The sequence below is a fragment of the Danio rerio genome, chromosome 5 (assembly GCF_049306965.1).
Source record: "Danio rerio strain Tuebingen ecotype United States chromosome 5, GRCz12tu, whole genome shotgun sequence".
Classification (NCBI taxonomy): domain Eukaryota; kingdom Metazoa; phylum Chordata; class Actinopteri; order Cypriniformes; family Danionidae; genus Danio; species Danio rerio.
The window spans coordinates 68,513,604-68,528,790 of NC_133180.1; the positions used below are offsets into that span (position 1 = coordinate 68,513,604).

The following is a 15,187-nucleotide window of genomic DNA, read 5'->3' on the forward strand; positions in this document are numbered from 1 at the left end:
GTGTTATATAAGCTTTCCTATTTTACTAAAAATGCCTCTAATACATGTTCGTCAGACCTCCAAATAAAATAAAATATAAAAATTGTGTGTTATAAAAAGTTTGTTGATTAATCTTTCTTTCATTTTGGTCAGATCTTTGAATCCCCTCGACTGCTGCTAAGAATTGTAGATATGAGCATCAACATAATTTCTGGCTGGTGTTGAGAACAGGTTTCCAGATGATTCCTTCATGCTAACTGTGTGAGCTCATTGTTTTGGACTTATGTCATTCTTCAGGAACTCCATGATAAAGTCCAGGTCATTTCGGCACACGTTTCACTCACACAACTGCTTATCTTATTCGATTTATTTTCAACGTCCAGGCTGAAACTTTACCATCCCCAAAGATGTTTTTATAGTGAAGTGAGAAATAATACTTCACATGACTAATGGCTGTAAAAACTGATTAATAGTTTTCATGTATTTTTTACTTTATTACATTAAAAGAATGTTTTTTTTTTTTTTTTTTTTTTTCGGGGGTGGGGGGGGGGGGGGGGGTCAAATACCATTTGACACTTCAATATTTATATATAATAATACAACATATTTTTTTTTCCTGAACTCTTTCGCTGACAGTATAAATCTTTTGTTTTGTTTTTTTAAGTTGCCAGCCACCACCAGCATATTTGATGGTTTTCACTTAAATTTGACACCCCTAAGATTATTGTTTTTACTAGGAATATATGACCATATTATATATATAAAAACAAAAACTGTACCTCAGCTCTAAATGACAGCCTTTTATTATGAAGCCTTTATTAGCCTTTAAAATGAAATGCCTTTTATTGATTCTTCATTTGTTCTTGTTTTATCATCACTTGATAGGAGATAGGTTTTCCTTAATATACAGCTTTGTTAACCAAAAAAAAAAAAAGTTTGAAATACTTGAATACATTTTTACTGTAATTGTCACTTTCACCAAGTAAATTCTCCACCAGATACACTACAGGGCACTATACAGATCACATCTGCCACTGAACGGGCCTACAAATCTCATTTTGCCCTATAGTCACACACCAGTTTCAGCTCACCTCTTCAATACATAGACACAACTGCAGTTTATCACCAGTGATAACGTGGACTTTATAGAGACCATTCACACACACATCCATTGCTGAGTCTTATTACTGTAGTGAACATCATGTAAGCGTCACTTGTATATTCTAGCTGTGTTTTGAGCCTTTTTTGTTTCTCTGTTTGTGTTTGTTTCGTCGCCTGCCTCAACCTTTCAGCTGTTATATTGACCCCTCTCTGGATCATCTACATGCTACCGTCTGTCAGTGTTTGAACTTTGCCTGCTTGACTACTCTAAAGCTGCATTTGTTGTTATACCCATCATACTGTACATTAATACACCTAAAACATTTGCTGTAATTGCTGTAAAAGCTCATTAATGGTGGGGGAGCATTGTATCTTAGTTGACAAAATATCTTGTCAAAATGGGGGAAAGAGGCTTCAAATGTTTTATTGAATTAATGTAAATATATGCGATTATTCTCAGCTTTTTTATATAAAATAATTTGTCAGTTTTAGCTTTTAGTCATAATTTCAGCAAAACCACTTACATTTCTAGCCTTTTAGTGTTGTCGGTGAACCTGTGACTACACACACAGTCATTCACCTTTCACCTTTCAACTTCCCATTGCCAGTTCAGACCATTTCCTATCCTAAGCTCTATTTTCCAGATCTGGACTTCATCTCAGGGGTCATGATGTGACCTCTGTATGGGGTCAACTGGGGTGCACTCTGTTTGTACTCTTTTTTTTTTCCTCTTCAAATTACTAAATTACTTCTCAAGCCGCCATGACTTTCTCAATTACCCAGAGGACACAATGATGGTATGGATGAGAATTTTGCATGTACAAGCACTTATCATATTTACAGTAGTTTAGAACATACGAAAATCAAGTTTTTTCTGCTGCTATTTTTATTGTCAGTTTTATTTTATCTTTGTCATAGATGAGATTATAGGGCATCCTGACAGATTTGTGTACATCTTCATACACTCAAAAAATTATTTTTGCTCCTTGTACTTATTTAAAAGAAGCTGAATCAACACAATTCTTAATTTAAATTTTTTTTTTGTTTAAACATTAATTGACTTAAATTTGTTTAAAAAAAAATCCAATCCAAAGAGACTGGTCAAAAGCAGGCAAGAGATTGGTGCAGGCGTACAGGATAAACAACAAACAAAACACGAATCAAAAACAGTGGAAGGCTAGACAAGAAATAAGACTTAGAAATGCTTACAAAAAACAGATAAACAAGACTCAGAACTGATGTATGTGTGTCTGTGCTGTATAAATAGTCCTAGTAAACAGTCTTTGTGCAGTTCCCAGGTTTATTTGCGTGTGTGAGTGCTTGCGTGTGTGTGTAATCAACAGACAACCAGAACAGGTGTGTGTACAAAGTGCATGAAGGGATTTGTAGTTAATTCTGTTGTAACAGAATTGTAGTCCATGTTAAGGTGCGTATTTACCAATGATCTGCAGCCGCTAGATTGCTGGTGATCATAAGAATTGAATGTTATTGTTTTTTCCAATATATATAAAATGTGTATTATGTTTTAGATCTGTGAATGATTTCTGGCAGTACTGATATTTCAAAATAAATCTAATTAATTGCACTGTTTAAAAGAAGTTTAAACAATAGTGTTTCGGTTTGCCTTGTACCTTAAGAAAAGGACTTTTTCTTTGAATTAAATTTTTTAATTTGTTTATTTATCTTATTCGTTGCAACATTCTTGCATGGAGTGCCCCAGGGATTAATTTTGGGACTCTTGTTGTTTTCTCTTTTGTATGCTTCCCTTAGTCTATATTTTTCGAAAATGCAGTATTTCATATTATTGTTACGCAGACTATTCTCAAACAACACCTCTAAAGCAGGTCGCACACCAGAAGCGACGCTCGGCGGCGCGCCGCGCAGCGGCATGTATTTTAGAATTCTAATCATAGGTTTCTATCAGGATACACACACCGGCGCCGCAAGTCGACGGCTGTCGGCGGCGCCCGGCGACGGCTCAGGACGCAGTTCATTTTTCAGCCGCGCCACAGAGCGCCATCTGATTAGTTTCATGTTAAATATCATTCGAATGTGCGCGTCTGGTGTGCGATACTTTAATCTGTCATGTACGCGCCGTGTCGCGGCGCTTCTGGTGTGCGACCTGCTTAAGGCTTGATACTGCTGCTTCATTTGTTGCATTGAAAATTTTTAGATTAACTAATGTCGACAAGATACATTTTTGTCTCTTAGTAAGTACTTAGGTTTTTCCAAGAAGTTTTCTTCTAATAGAAGAGATCTATTGCAAAGTTGAAGCATCTTTTTTATGGAATATGGAATTGGATATGGAATTTGTAATTTATGTTTCTGGTCTTCCTTTACCCTCATTGTCACAAATGCAAGATGTTCAGATTGCTACCGCAAGATTTTAACAGGTTCAAAAAAGAGACACTTCATCGACTACCTGATAAATTTAGGCGTTATTTTAAATATCTTCTGTAAGTCACTTTTATCATTAATAGTATTACTTTTACTTTTGTTATCATTATTATTATTACTGTTCTGACCTGTCCTCCTGTTATCTTTTTATTATCATTAGTATTAATACCATTATCATTATTAAGGTTGCAGTAGTTGTTGTTGTAGTAGTAGTTGTAGTAGTAGTCATTGTAGTAGTATCGATTGTAATTGTGATTTATTGAAGTAGTAGTTCCTGTAGTAGTTGATGTCGTTGGTATAGTGGTAGCAGAAGTAGTAAAGGTGTCATTGTAGTCATTGTTGGTGTTGTAGCAGTAGTAGTTGTAGTAGTAGTCATTGTAGTAGTATCGATTGTAAATGTGATTATTAAAGTATGAGTACCTGTAGTAGTTGATGTCGTTGGTATAGTGCTAGCAGAAGTAGTAAAGGTGTCGTTGTAGCAGTAGTAGTAGTAGTCGTTGTTGGTGTAGTAGTACCAGTAGTAGATGTCGTTGATGTAGATGTTGTAGTAGCAGTGATGGCGGTAATAGTAGTAGTAGACGTTGTTGTATTAGTTGTAGCAGACGCTGTAGTAGTATCAGAAGTGGTAGTCATTGTTGTGGTAGTATCAGTATTAGTAGACATTATAGTGGTAATAGTCGTGGTTGTGGCTGTAGTAGCAGCAGTAGTTGTTGTAATATAAGTAACTTGATGTAGTAATAGTTGGTGTAGTACTTGTGATTTATTATCATTGTCAGTTATTATTACTGTTGTCCTTTCTTTCTTTTTACTGTCATTATTACTATCATAAATTACTAAGCATTATTGTTACTCCCTACCTCTGACTGGTTTCTTTCTATCTGTTTTACCTATATCTGCGATACTTGCTTCATTAAAAAAATAAAATAAAATAAAATCTTCTGTAAGGCATTGCCACCAAAAGCTTTATGAAATTTGTTGTGTAATGTTGTCCTGCTAAGGCATGTAGATCTTCAGGTGACCTGCTTTAGATGTACTATAGTGTAGTTTTGAATCAAAGGGGGATTTCTGTGGACAAGCTTTGCAATGTTCTCCGCTCTTAAAGATCTACTTTAAGTCTAGACTTAAAAATGTTTTATTCTTTAGTTTTGTTCAGATTTGTTTGTACATTGTACAGCACTTTGACTTCATTTATATTGTGTTTAAATATGCTACACAAATGTTGTTGTTTGGTTTTCTTTACATTATTGTTTGAATGCAATCCATTACCGGATTTTGTTCGGTAAACTTTCCAGAATTAATGAAGAGTCTCACATCACCTCAAGATGCAGCATTTAAGCAGACTAACTGCTTTTTCTAATGCCGACAGACAGCAGTAATTTAGAAAGAGTTTATGAGAGCGGCCTCCTGTGCCCGATCTGTCCTGCACTTCCCCAATAATAGCAGCCATGAGTGCTGAAGCATGAGTCTGCAGGGGACGTGGATATATGAAGCTGTGGGTTGGGGTTTGTATGAAGGCTGACAGATGCTCCATTTGATACAAAGCGAAGTGTAGAAAGAGATTAAAAAAAGGAAGAGAAGTAAAGTATGAAAAATTTGTTGTGCCTCATTGTCCATGCTGTAGGGGTGTGTGGTGGGCGACACTAACTCGGTGCGAAAATGAGATTAGCAGCCACTTACTTTCAGTCTCTGTTATGCAATGTTTGGTTTAAAGACTATATCCGCACACGCACTACTTTTCAGCTCAAGTTAGTTTATCTTCATACACTAGTGCTAGAACAGACACGTACACCCTAACTGATACACTGTTGTATGGTGGCACAAATGCGTTTGACTGTGCCATCTATTATGTAAGGCTGCTGAGAGAGACTTGTAAAGAACACTGGAGAGATGTGGAGAAAAAAAGCTGGCCTTAAACATGACTAACGACAATATAATAACAAGTCGAGTATGTGCACAACTGGATGTTATTGCATTAGAGAAGTAGTTTTAAGGAAAGGGTCTGCCAATTATATTTTGACCATAACTGTGTTCTTGGGAAAGACCTTGGAGGAGATACCGCGGGTCATTAGAAGACTTGTGAACCTTTATAATTTAAAAAACAACAATTATTATGTCATAACAAAGTCCCTTTAAGGTAAGTTATTGCACTCGGCGGCCATCTTTAAAACCCTAAGCTTACGATTATGTTACATATTTCAAATCACCAATAAAGTTAAACAACAACTGTCTCATAAGTTTCATTTCTGAACGTCTGATTCAAACAAGTTCTGCATATTTTCAGGTTGCCCAGCTAATGCGCATGCACACTTGACAGGAACGAGATCACGACACCAACCTCATTTATGGCTGTGTTAAGGCTCGTACACACTGGGACGCTTTTCGTTTGTGTTTATCTTCAGCTGTTTTTTCCGATTCACGATTTTCACTGGAGTCAAGCAGAAGAGTATGCAAAATTACACCTTGACGTTAGATGGCACTTCACAACTTTAGCTTCTAACACCCGCTTATAACACAGAAGAACAAGACACTCTTGATGTTAAAGTTACTCACTATTCGAACAAGCATGGATGCAGGCACGTGCACACATAGGGCTCAACCTGTGCAGTGCACATGCCCTTTTTAGTCTTGGATAGAAAGTGCCCTTCCAAAATGATCAAAAATGGCCCTGCGACACACACACCCTGCCCCCTCTACCGCCCTTCAGTAGGCGCGCGAAAACACCGCTCGAGTATGCGCGCTCATAACCCCCCCCCCCATTTTACAGTACGCGGCGACAACAACGCTGATCAGAACGCGCGCGACAACAACAAACCCCCCCCCCCCCCCCCCCCCCCCCCCCCAACACCCCCCACCCCCCAGCTCTTCAAAAATTTTATCCTGCACATGCCCTTAGGATAGTCTAGGATAGCGATGAAGCGATGAAGAAATGATTGTTGTTCGCCAGCGCAATAAGCAGCTCCATGTTCATATCACCTCTGGGAATCTTCTTCATGTGCGCTCGCATTGACAGTTTTGCGCTTGAGCGCCTCCAAGTGCTGTCTACTGTAACTTCAGCAGCTCTGTTTATGTGAACAAAAGTGCCAATCTGATTGGTGGAGAAGGTTTTGACGCGGCCGCTGTTGACTGAATTTTTTACAGACATTTTGAATGATCAACTGACCCATCCTCCCCCGTCTCTAAACCCAGCCAACACATTTCAAAAGCAATCCAGAAAAGAAAAGCCCTCGTCTGATTTTTACCACATTTTCAGATTTTACCACATTCTTAACCTGCTGTTTATTTGTTTTGTTTTTTTAAATGCCAAGGACAAATTTATGCATATCAATTATATTTTCCCAACAACAAAATTGTAGCTAATGAAAATGGCGATTGGCTATTAAAAGTGGAAAACTACTAGCTACAGTGGTTGATGATCAAAAAAGTTAATGTCAAGCCGTCTGTGGGTCATAGAAGCCATGCCGTCCAGACATTATTATAGTAAATATCGACACATCTTTTTACTTTACCTCACAATACCACAACCAGTCGTGATTGAAATCTCTCCTGAATGTAATGGTTCAACACCCTGACTAAACTGTGTTCATATGAGAGAGATAGATAAGCATGCTGATATAACCATGTTATATGTGCGGAACATGCCTAAGGATGGTTCTCTCTCCTCAGCACTGCTGTAATGATGTTAGCGGCTCCGTGGAGAAGCTCATTATGTGGATGTATGGCTTGTGTTTTCAGGCTTCATATTGATTGTGTTATGCTAATAGCTGTTTGCTCACTATGATCGCAGATCATGATCACTCTCTGTCTGTATCTTTCTGTGGGAGGCTCTGTTTAAAATCCTAGTAAGTTGTTCTAGTTCTAGTCAGCTGCCTAACTAGACAGCATTCAAAGCATCATTTGCATGCTTCTGCTATGAAGGCTTTGCCAAGAGTTAAACATCAGCAGTAATATGCTGCATTATTGGATAAGGCAGTATTAGGTAAGGCAATCCCAGAAAACATCAGGTGCGAAAACCAATCCATAGTGTTTCACAAGGATGCTAACCTGTGTATTTAACTAATGCAAATACATCATTGATAAAGATATGTATATATATATATATATATATATATATATATATATATATATATATATATATATATATATATATATATATATATTATAGGTCAGTCAGATTATGCTAAATTTCTGGAATTGAATTTTGCCAACAAAAACGTTGACAGAGATCATATGCTGTTATTATTTATCATGTTAGCATGGTTTTGCTAAGCAAGTTGTTAAGCGGACAAACTTGTGTTCAAGAATAACATGTTGCTAAACCAACAGCTAAACACTTTAGCACGTTTAAGTTAACTGTTTTATTTGTAGTGATAACCCTTGAGCACGCTGCTATGCTAACAACTTAATGATTTGGATAAATATATTAGCATGTTACGAAGATAATCTTTAAAATGTATGTTTTTTTAAGTTGCTTAACTAGCAGCTAAATCTTTAACATTATTCTGTTAGCTTGTAACTAACATTTAAGATTAAAAAGTTACATTTAGGCTAATTTCTTGAGCTTGTTTCTAAACAAACTGCATTGTTGAGATCAATTTGCTAGCATGTAGCTAAAATGCAATCTTTAAGAGTAAGTTGATATGTTTCTAAACTAGAAATTTAATTTTAGCATTGAAATAGAAATCTTCAACAGTAATCATTTAGTGCTGTATGTAGCTAAGCTAGCAACCTTAATTTTAAGGTTATTCATTTAGTCTGTAGCTAAACAAACAACTGTAATATTAATTCGTTAGCAAGTTGCTAAGCTAAAAGAGCAGTCTTTTACTCTGTTAGCATGTAACTAAGATAAAAAAGTAATTTTAAGGATAATACTTGTGCTTGTTTCTAAACTAACAACTTAATCTTTAAGATGAATTTGTTAGCATGTTGCTAAGCTAAAATGTAAACTTTAGGGTTAATCCTTTGTTATGTTTTTAAGCTAACAAATTAATTTTAGCATGTTAAGATAGCAATGCAATCTTCAACATTAGTCTTTTAGCACTATATGTTGCTAAGCTTGCTATCTAACTTTTAATATTATTTATTTAGTCTGTAGCTAAACAAACAACTTTAATATTAATCTGTTAGCATGTTGCTAAGCTAAAATAGTAGTCTTTAAGATTACCCTGTTGGCATGTAACTAAGATTAAAAAGTTGTTTTAAGCATAATTCTTGAGCTTGTTTATAAACTAACAACAATCTTTAGGATGAATTTGTTAGCATGTTGCTAAGCTAAAATGCAATTTTTAAGAAAAATAAGTTGATATTTTTCCAAATCAACAATTTATATTCTGGATTGAAATAGACATTTTCAACATTAATCCTTTAGTGCTGGATGTAGCAAAGCTAGCAACTTTTATAACTATTCATTTACTCTGTAGCTAAACAAATAACTTTAATATTAGTCCATTTGCATGTTGCTAAGCTAAAAGAGTAGTCTTTAAGATTGTTAAACTAACTTCTTAATCTTTTAGCCCGTTGGTTTAAATGCAATTTCATAATAAACCTTAAGTTGTTAGCAAGCTTAGTATATAACTAAGATGAAAAATAGTAAGGAATCTTTATGAGTATGTTGATAAGCTAACTTTATATGAATATTTTAATGTCACTAAGTTAGCATCTTAATTTTTAAGATTATTCTCTTAACATTGATAAAATTACATTGTTAGAAATGTAGTTATTCAATTTGAGGCAACATCTGTAAACTGAACTCTCAACATAGCAACTGCTAAAGGGGACACACACTATAGTAATGTGATCTGCCACACCTGCCTGCCTGCATTAGCATTTCCATAAAACTGCTTTTAATGGAAAATTTTGAACTGTACTCGCATGAACAACTACTAGAAAGCAAAAGTGATGGAGTGTCCTGCGGTGACTTCTTTACACATCTTCACAGGGCAGCTCAGTAAGTTTTGGGGCAAATCCTGGATCTCTCTCTGTCCCTCTGTCTCATAGCGGCAGGCGGTTCCTGTGCACGTTCTTTGGTGTGAAACTGAATTATTAAGTTCTGAACAATCTCTGAACTCTGGAAATAGGTCACAGCACTCACACCTGTCACTAAAGTCGAGGAACACTGTGTCAGAACCAGCACACTCCCCCAGAGAGTGTCTGATAGATGCCCGACATGACATGAAACCCTGTGGCGAATACTCATCCGCTTACTGTAAAGGGCAGCTGGGCACACTTACTGTTGCAGTGACCGTACGATGCAAATGCTCATCTGTTCTTTCTGTTCATTCATACCGCCGTCCCTCCAGCAGGATGTTTACCTCTGCCTGCCTCTTTGGTATTCAGAAAAGGGGAAACTGAGAGTCTTGAGGGTTATTGGATTTCCTCTGAGAGCAGGAGAATGTGAGAGTGTCTCCTTTCATTACTTTAGCTCTATGTATCAGTCGGAAGGTGAGCTTCTAAATGGCGTTTGGAAAAAAGTATATAAAAAATTGTACATTCTTAAAATTATGACAAATTTGATGCCTTCTATATTTGGCAAATAAATATTAATACTACTACTAAAAAGAGAAAGGTAAATGAATTACAGTTTACTCAAAAAATTTCCTAACAAACTTTATACTGTTTTTTATTTTTAATTTATGGAGGTTTCCTTCAACCTAAAATATGACCCATATTTTCATCATAGTGTAATAAATGTTATCTACAATGATCAATTTTACTGTACTGTAAAAGGATTTTATTTTAAAAGCTTCAAAATTTCTTTCTTGGATTTTGTACTGAAACATAACCCAGATATTTCTTCATGAGACTCACCATGAATCCCCGAATGGCGTCTTAGGATTCTTAATCATCATTTTAGAATATCAGACGATACAATATCATCAGCATGGTGCTCAAAAGAGATAAAAGTGGGCCAATCTGCCAAGTTCAGCAGAAACACACACACACACACACACACACACACACACACACACACACACACACACACACACACACATACACATAGATGCAACGGTGACATTTCAAAGAAAGACTGTGAAAAACCGCCTTTGTCTGAAGTCTTCAGTTGAGCAGTCTGTGTATTCTGTCTGTGTTTTTGTTGTTGTTGTTGTCATTAAGGTCATTGTTAGTCTGTAAAATGATTACTGCATATCTGATGACGCTTGCATCAGAGCGCTTATTAGATTTCAGTTTTCCTCTCACAGTCCATCAGAAGAAGTCTGCTCCGAATACTGATTTAGTTAAAACGGTTATAACAGCGCACACACTTTCATTGTGGCAGCCCTGCATCATCTAGAGATCTGTCAAGGTGCTCTAATACTTTCCCTGGCCCTCAGGTGTCTCTCACACACACACACCCGCACACATGCAGAAAGAGGTAATGCATGATAACTGCGGCACTGCTTTTGTTCTTAAAGCCATCATTAGGGTGGGTTTGATGTGGGACGGGGCTCTGCACACTCTACACATGAAAGCGGGGTCTGCTAATGCACTCAAAGCCCCCCCCGGTTCCCCCAGGACACGCCCAAACGTCAGACCCTCACATGAAAGGCCCGTTCCCGCTCTCTGTCCTTGATTCCTCCTCCACCCCCACCATCCATTCAGCATCTTTGTGATTCACCGACAGAAACATGGTGTTTGTACCATGGCAGATTCTTGTCCCGTTACTTTGTGCTATGTGTTATGAAGTTCTGCATTTCAACATGTTGCACAGATTGATATATTGTAAGTATAATTATAAGTAATACATTTTTTGTGTGTGTAATATTTAATTGTTCTTGTATGAAGCTGTCTAGAATACTTTGGTATTCAGTGTGCATTACAGAGCCATAAAACATACATTGTAAAAAATGCTGGGTTCCACACAATTCCTACATGTTGTCCCAACATGAATCAATCTAGTTAACTCGTTTTATTTACCAATGTAAGTGAATTGAACATAAAATAATTAAGTTGTCCCCAAAAAAAAAACTAAAGAATTGTGTTGTGTCTCCTCATTTTAAATAAGTAGTTTAAACAAGCAGCACAATTCACATCATGAGTGCAGTCTATACGTGAATACAGAGGTTTTTCTCTGTGATTGATAGCTCAAAGAACATCTAGTACACGCATTCACACACACACACACACACACACCTCACCCCAAACCAGCCCCCTCCTACTGTACCCTCCACTTCAGCACCATTACACACATCTGCGTGTTGTTTCAGCTCTCTTTGTTCATTCTCATTTCTCACACCCTTAAACATAAAGGTTCTTAATTGGTATCTGTGGTTCCATGAAGAACATTTAACATCCATGGTATTGTTTCATCCTTTCATTGCATAAAAAGTATTTATAACGGGAAAAAAATTCTGATCAGGTCTCTCGAACTCAAATTGGCAAAACTGACAATTCATAGTAGGGTCGTTTTAACATTCAAGCACAAGAAAAAAGTGGAAACCTGGCATAATTAATGCATCTTAGGACAACAGACATGATGTTTATATATCAAGCATTACCAGTAACCGGTTATAATACAAATCAGCACATTTATCATGTTACACATCAACTGCTGAAATATATCTGTGATTGTTTTGTGTAGGGCCAAGCATTAGACACACACTCAGTCATTCTTCCACAGAGTGTATGCAGTCAGAACTCTAGCTTTTTGTTTTTAGTTGTAAATATTGAATGGGGTTGTTTAAATTGCTATAAAAATACTACAAATTATAGGCATAATTATTATTTTTCTGTCCCAACCAATTGTATTTTCCCAATAGTGTAGAAACAGCAGAAAGCAGTTTGGGTAACTTAAGTGACTTTACTGGCGATTGTTCTTCTCAATATCTTTCTTTCTTTTTTATTAAACTACAACAAAGAAAAAGGAAAGCATGTACATATTCACATTTACTTTAACAATTTCAATTCAACCAGCAGTACAATTGTACTAAAGTACATCGTTAAATACTAATGTACATGTTTTTATGCAAATCTTAATAGGAAAATCTATTAAATGAGATCATTTGAATTGAATATTAGCAACATTATCATATTGTTACACCACCAGCATAACGTGTAAGCCATGAAGAAGTGTTTGTACAACAAAATACAAGTAATATAAAATTGATAACGTAACAGCCCTTGAATATTTACAAAAATAGAGCTTTAGTAAAAATAGAGCACTTACGGACATATTTCAACGTTTAAATCAGTCACAGAATTAAAACGCATGTGTGTTATTCTCGACTGTACACTGATAGAAAATGAAAGTAAAACTAATCTGAATGCAGTGCTTTAAATGTCGACAAGGTGGTGGGTCAAAACCACAAGTGGCTAGATGTGTCTGCGCAACAATGATAGTGGTTTAAAAATATATGTTTTGGCCGGCCAATACTCGTTATATTTTTGACGTCAGTTGCAGGCCGAAGGGAAGAGGAAGGTGGGCCGTAAATGGCTTGCGGACCAGCAGTTTGAGACCCTTGCTTTGCATGATTAAAATGTTCTTTATACTTTAAAAGTAAACCTAATTGAAAGCTTCTTTGGAGAACTATAATGGTTCTTCAGTGGCATCACTGAATACTTCGATTTGGAACTTTTATTTTTAAGAATGTATGGATGGCACTCGAAATCTGCAATATTCATATTGTTCTATCGAAATCATAACAGATTAGTCTGTTTAATAAAACCTTATTTTAATAAAGTTAGGGCATCAGAAATGGTTGAAGATCTATTCACCTTATTCTTCGGTAAAGAGCGGGAGCATCCATTTGAATCTAGTCTCATTCACTTCTCTTCATTTTTAGACGTTGAAAACTGCTCGTTATGCTGCTTAATGTTGCAAACAGATATTTTCTTATTATATTACTCTGCTTTTGTCTTTATAGTCATGCAAACACTTGTTTATAGAGCAAGTAGTTTGACCGCTTTTGCCATTTATTATTTCGAGTCATTTCTCCTATAGGCAACTGAATCGGACGTTGTAAAACATTTGCAAAAAACGAGCGCACTTCCGCCTTAAAGAATTAGGTCAATATTTTTAGTTTAAAGTTGTTAATGGACCAATAACATGTGTGGTTATACAAGGAAAGACAAAATAAAATGTTAGTCTGCTTATCGTTACTATTACAATAACCAGCGATCCAGGCTGGCAGATAGCTGGTAAACATTCACTTTCACCCGGACTACTATCCTGTCACCATACGAACTACATATCCCATCACGCACTTCACACACACCTGTTCTGATTCTCCTTTGATTACACACACACAGCTGGAAACTGCTCAAAGACTGATTACATGGACCATATATACAGCACAGACACGCAGAGACTTTGCTGAGTCGTGTTTGGTTTACACCCTGTATCATCATGAAGCGTTTCCTTGTTTAATCTCTCTGTGTTTGACCCTTGCCTTGTTTTATTGTTTTTCCTGCCTGTATCGGCCATCTGCCTGTTATCTGATAATGCTTCTGGATTTCCCTGCATGTTCCCATTTGCCCCTGTTTTTGACGATCACCTGTCTTGACTACTCTAAAGACCTAGATCCTCACTTCCTTGTCATCCAATTCTATTGTGTTTACAGTTACACATTCTCCTACTCTCTATACTTTTAGAAGACAGTTTTGTGGAATGTACTGCTTTGAATTTAATTTAAAAAATCATTTATTATATATTTTATTTATTATTTTTTATTATTTTACTTTATTTTAATTTTTAATTTTTTAGTATTTTAATTAATTAATTGATTAAATTATTTATTTATTTTAATTTTTAATTTTGTAGGTAAGGTAATATTTTTCCTAAAATAAATTAATGGTTTCATTCAGGATGCATCAAAAAAAAAAAAATCTGTGTGTGTGTGTGTGTGTGTGTGTGTGTGTGTGTGTGTGTGTATATATATATATATATATATATATATATATATATATATATATATATATATATATATATATATAAATGAATATTAAGCAGCATTTTAAACATAATAGTAAAAAAAGAATAAAAGAATAAAATAAATATTTCTTGAGCAGCAAATCAGCATGTCATCAAGAGAAATTTTAGACTCAAAGAAGAGTTTTTTTGCAGGGTAAACCAGTAATTGATTACTGTTTCACTTTATTTTTGATTAATGTCATCATTTACATTTAGTCATATAGCAGACCCTTTTGTCCAAAGCAATTGAAGAGGTATTCAGCGATTCAACAAGAAGAGGCAATACACACAAAAAGTGCTGTACGAAGTATCTTATTTGTGCTCAGAGAATTTAGTGCTAAAGTAGGATTTTAAAATTTTTTTATTGATAGAGAGAGAAAGAAAGTGTTTTTAGAGGTGGTTTTGCTATTATTCACCAGGGTTCAGGTGTTCTCAGAAGACATGTGTTTAAGTTGTCATTTGAAGGATACCAGTGAATCCCCAGTCTGAGTGGAAATGGGAAGATCATTGCACCAGCGTAGAACATTGATTGAAAAGGTTTTGGAGAGTGACTTATAGCCTCTCTGCAATGACATCGGCTCGCTCCATGGCCGGAGGCTCCTGGAAGGGATGTAGACCTTCAATAGCAGGTGGAGGTTAGAGGGTCATCAAACCCACCAACATGCATGTTGCTACTGAATATCCGGAATTTCCACACTGATTTGCTCCACAGTTTCCATGATGTGTTTGGTTAAAACCAGACATGCTCTCTAATGTGTAACGGCCATCAGACATTTTAAAATAAGCCCAGATGATGTCATCACAATG

At 36.1% G+C, this 15,187-nt stretch overlaps 1 protein-coding gene and 1 long non-coding RNA gene across 6 annotated transcripts in view; one reads left to right on the forward strand and one right to left on the reverse strand.

The window, feature by feature from the left end:
- abr (ABR activator of RhoGEF and GTPase) overlaps positions 1–15,187 on the forward strand; it is a 282,138-nt gene that overhangs the window by 219,900 nt on the left and 47,051 nt on the right. The gene's annotated exons all lie outside the window — the stretch shown is intronic.
- On the reverse strand, positions 3,207–7,560 carry LOC141385656 (uncharacterized). Its single transcript, XR_012406470.1, has 3 exons — positions 6,451–7,560; positions 4,512–6,376; positions 3,207–4,415 (listed from the first exon to the last, which is right to left on the reverse strand). It is a non-coding gene; the product is annotated as an uncharacterized lncRNA (long non-coding RNA).